This window comes from Siniperca chuatsi, linkage group LG24 (genome assembly GCF_020085105.1).
Source record: "Siniperca chuatsi isolate FFG_IHB_CAS linkage group LG24, ASM2008510v1, whole genome shotgun sequence".
Lineage (NCBI taxonomy): Eukaryota > Metazoa > Chordata > Actinopteri > Centrarchiformes > Sinipercidae > Siniperca > Siniperca chuatsi.
In genome coordinates, this window is record NC_058065.1 from 10,481,380 (window position 1) to 10,486,730 (window position 5,351).

Here is a 5,351-nt window from a genome sequence, read left to right on the forward strand (position 1 = left end):
AGACCTGCAATTACCATTCACATTTTCATTATGATCCTTTCTTAACCTCACATCGACCATATTTTATTGGGCACCATCACCTTTTCCCTAACCTATAACCAGATATTGCACAAGTGAGAATTGTAAAAACATTGGCATTGAACGTAACCCAGGGTTTTCCATAATCATCCAATACTGATGTTCTCTTCTGGTGATAGGGTTGAATTATGCTGTGATCGTTTACAGATACGATTGGCAAGAACGATCTGCATCTGCAGTGAACACTTTACAGATATGTTCTGAGATGTTGTGTTTTTGTTATCCATCCATCCATCCATTATCAAAATGTGCGTATCCTGTCCTCACATTGGGCCAGAGGAAGTGTACACCCTGGAGAGGTCACCAGTCCAAAGTTATGGTCACATATACCTTGCGTTCATGACAATTACCTTACAATTAGTCCTGAAAAAGGATGTGATATCACAGTTCCGATGTGGGAAATTAAATAATACTGAGCAGATGGAAACATTCTGTGAGAATGATACTGTCTTTTCTAGTCTGGTAGAGTAATATTGTACAAAACAACGTGATGGCACATTGCTACAATAATGACTTCTCCATTTCCATTGGCTGACTAGAGGTCATACAGAAACACTTAACGCATTCTCGAATTTGTCCGTTGTTTGGGTTTCAGTAGGAGTGAATGGGATACGGAGTGAATATTCGCAAGACGGAAGCATAATGTGAGCGTACTGTACCTCAACACACCCTGGAAGAAACCCTGACAGACACGGGGGAGAACATGCAAACTCCTGACAGAAAGGCCTAAGCAAGTCCAAACCCAGGACCCTCTTGCTCTGATGCGACAGTGCTAAATACTACTTCTCCATTTCTTTGTTATTTTGGTTGTTGGTTGTACGGAGGCACTGAGCCCAGATGAATAGCTCTGTTATAGTTTGAATTCATCATTGCATCATTCCAGGAGAAAAGGCACATTTGGGGAAAAGTGGGCACACCAAAACAATTGCACGACTTCATCATAGAGTAAGTCCTGGAATGCGTCGAGAGTAATGGATTGATGATGTTAAGAGTGTCTGGGGGTGTTTTTTTCCTCATTAAAGTCATGTTGGTTAAGAGAAGGGGAGGGTAACATGCAGAATTTACTCTTCGAAAAGTGGTTTGTCATTTTTGTGGTCTGCTGCACTTAATTTTATTTGTGTCTTGTTTGAGCTCTTCCTGGCAACCACAAAGCCCAGAGATGTCCAAGACAACAAAATGTGCCTATACTTTTTGTCTTGAGAAGATACTGGCAAACTAAAATCAATCAATATCCTATATAAATAACATGAATTGATGCCTTTTCTGACACCATTTAGAAGCTACCAAGTTTATAACACAGTTTCTCTGTGTACCAGGAATGGAATGGTTTGGATGGAAAAATCCTCAAAATTCTTCCAGTTAATGAAATTAGACAAATACAAATAACCTCCCCTTTTATTTAGATTAACTAAGTACAGTAAAGCCACCGTGATTGCAGGAAATTACTTTTTTTGAAGGGAGGCATATTTTTCCATGACTGCTGAGCGTCTTCTCTCCAAAAGGTGGATTGCATCGAGACCTTCACTCAGAACAGGTCCAAAAGCAGAAATATCCATGTAAATTACATCTGATACTCATGCGTTCGCCCGTGAAAGGAGCAGAGCGTGGCTGCCTGTCATAATATGTCCTTGGAAAAAGCCTGGGTCAAATAATTTTTGTCTTGGCATTTGTTTTAACCTGGATGGAGCTCAGGAATGGTGGAATTCGCTGTATTCAGATGATTCAAATAGAGTCAGGTGGTTTGTCAGTGACAGAAAAATATTATTTACTTATTATCACAGCTGTCTCGCCTACCTCTGCCTTAACTTCCACCTTTATTTGATCTTTGACCTTAAAATATATAAATTATTGAATGAACATCAGTGGCTGTTAATTCTGCACCCAAAATTTGTGTCTGGAGACATACAGTAGTGCTATTTTACAATAAATGCATTCAACCTCCATAGGAACGAGAGCTAGATGTAATTTAAAAAAGTAAGTGTGGCGCAGTGGAAGGAGTTTCTTTTCTAAATAAATGAGAGTTGTTTAGTAAGTACTAGCATGGGGTGTTGAGGTGTAGCTGCATCTGCAGCAGGCAGGCAATAAAGGCAAGGGTATGCTTAAAACTAACTAGTTCGTACGAAGTGTTGTTTAACCACAGCTAAAGTGTTTACACCTGTTCCAAATGGTCACACAACAAATCATACAAATGGAGATGACGGCGCACACTTTCGGACAGTTTCTCCTCAAAGGCACTCTTCGAAGAATGAGAAAAGTGAACTTGAGATAGAAGTAAAAACCCTGCCTACTTTCTCACCTCAGCACACCTGACTAATCACTGTGAAACGTGGTGTGTGTCGGATTGTTGGTTTTGAAAAAATTACAAAAATTGACAGACACAGCCTGCCCAATTTCGACGTTGGGAATGTGTGGGGGAAGGGGGGTTCAGACGCTGTTAGACAATCCAATAAGCACTTGGTCAGAAGCACACTGACACCTTGATTCTGCCATGACCTCAATTCATTCATTGGGAACTGCATGGGAGCTGCAGAGGTAGTGAGAAAAGTGGAGTGAGAAAACTTGAACACCAGATGGGCAGCAGCATTGTGGATTATTTGCAGAGGTCTGTACCTTTCGATGATTATCTCAAATTTCTGTCAATTTCTGATCAATTGTCCCTCCATCATCAGCTCCCTTGTTGGGACTGAAGCCATTGTGAAGCCATTGTTTGACAGTGTTATGGGTAGTGTTCAGTGTGTGCTTGTGTCTGTCTGTGCATCATTGTGTGTCAAGAAGGTGAGCATGTGTGCATCCATAAGTGGTATTTATCAGATGGGAGCACAATCTTTTCCAAGTCTGTATGTGGTGATGAAACAGGATGAATGTTGGATCTACAAGCTGAAGAAAAAAGAAGGGCGTCTGAAGCAGTTTAACCTAGTCTGGTGCATATGGCAGCTATCTGGCTTAATTGCCAGGGATTTCCATTGCTTCTTAGCAGTTTAATCATCTCTCACCGATTTTTGTGGGCCATCTGGAAATGATATGCTCTCAATTAACTCTCTTCTTCCCCATTAAAGGTTTTAAGACTTTGTTCCACTTTGAAGTTGCTTCCAGGCCTACAGCAGACTGAGGCTTTACTTAAGCTTCACCTAGGCCATGATGCTACAACTCCGTTGTAGATGTAGGAGCTGCTGCAACTACCGCACATCACTTATCTGCTGGCCTAATTTTTCCTCCTCTCTCCCTCAGTCGCACTTTGTTTCGTGAACCTGGTCCTCATTACTCCTGAAAGTGGAAAATGGCGAATGATTGAATAACTGAACTGATGAAATTTGGAGAAGGGCATTTTTCATTCACCGAGGCTGACAGGTAGTGACGTTTCTCGCAATGAAGCGTGCAGGTTGAGATGTATGGGGCCTGAGATTGCAACCCTGTTTCTGTTAGGATCGGGGTCCCTGTCTTCCCTGAAGATTTGCTCTTTTCTTCATTGGTGTGATCTCTTCAACAGCATTACTACATTACTACACATATTTAGAGCCCCTACATAGTGGATAACTCTTTATATCAATATCGTGCCAGCATGTGTAATTCTGCCAGGTGTGAAAGTCTTGAGACTGTTGCAGTTTTATGCTTTCGAAGTAAGGGCATTTGGACAAAGCCAATATGCCTTGAGTGTAAACAAAGGTGAAAAATGATCATAACTCCTATCTGCCAACATTGAAAAAGAAAATGAGAGCAAACAGCAAAATGCTCATAAAAATTAATTAACATCATGAGGATGGAAAAAGTGATGGATGTTTCGCTTCTTGGCGTTTTAGTCTCTGCAACGTCGCCAAGGCTATAATTTGCATCCTTGCAAGTGATGTTTATTTAGCAGCAGATGTTTTATTGAAATTTGGGGGGATGCAAAGCTTCAGTCTACTCAGTCTTTCTTAACGCTTCAAATCAGCTCAACTGCCCTGTTTCCCTTAAATGAGAATGAATAAATAAATGAGAGAATGCATATGATGACTTTGTTTTTGTCCGTGTGCCCGCGTGTACACGTCTGAAACACGTGTGGGATGGTGGGAGCGGGGAAAATCAGAATTTTGGGTATGAAGTCACATGGCAAGTAGCTAGCTAGATGATGGCAGAGCGCCAGTTTTCCACCTTATGATGAGAACCATGTATCTGGTGCAGCACGTACGGAGGAAGGTATGGTGTCAGAGAATACCAGCGCTGCTGCATCATCCCAGCAGCTGGACGACCACCTCAGCTGTCCCTGATCCTCTGCCTTTTCTTCTTTTCCTCTGTCTATATTATCTCTTTCTCAACTCTATCACCTTTTTCTTTTCTTCTCTACACCCTCTCTTTCTGTGCTCCTCTGTTGTGCACACACACACACACACACACTCTCACCGTACGTTGTCTGGTGGCCTCCTGTGCATGTTTGTGTCCACATGTGAAGCTAAAAGCAGGTCAGGGGGAATCTGAGTAGGCTTTGTTTTTGCATAGAGGTGAGCATGTCACAACAGGATTGAATACTTCCCGTGGTCCTTGACACTCCATAGAGCCTCACGTTTCTCTCAGCTCTCTGTTTAGATAAGGGCCTGCCCGCCCCCATTTCCAGGGGCCCCCAAGCACTTACAGCTGAGATGCAGGCTGGAGTGATTATTTGGAAGGTGAGACATGCACGTGCGCAGCCCTCTCCTTCCATTCCCCCCAAGTTTTATGCTTGCAAAGTCACCAGCTCAGCAGTGTGAATCCACAGTCCCCCCCATTGCAACCTCAGGGCCTTTTTCGTGCTGTTTATACACAACAAACAAGTTATTGTTTTTTTACTGCAGGCTTTATTGGAGCGTAAAGTATTAATGACACTGTTTGTCAATTTGCTGAAGTCTGGTGGGATTACCTGAGTGACTTATAAATGTAAAAAGAAAAAAAAAAAGATCTCAGTGGGTTGAAAGCCCCACAATTCTATGAGGCGCTTCACCTTTTTCATGTTATTTATAGAACTTAGAACAGTTTAAATCACTTGAGTAAAACAGTATCAGCTTCAACATGTGGCTCTCAGTAAGTGAGACAAAATAAAATAAAATAACCCCCAAAAATCAGCAGTTTTATTCCAAGACAAAACAAAAGACTGTTTGGGAAAGAAACAAGCTGCATATATTTCAGACAGATTTTCGACTGATCCAAAGCTTTTGTTGTTTCTGCTTTTCATTGAATTCAACATGACTACAGCTGGGTTCAGCATGTGTTGGGTCCATGAATAAAACTTTAAAAGCTGTGTATGTATGTAACTCTGTAGACCC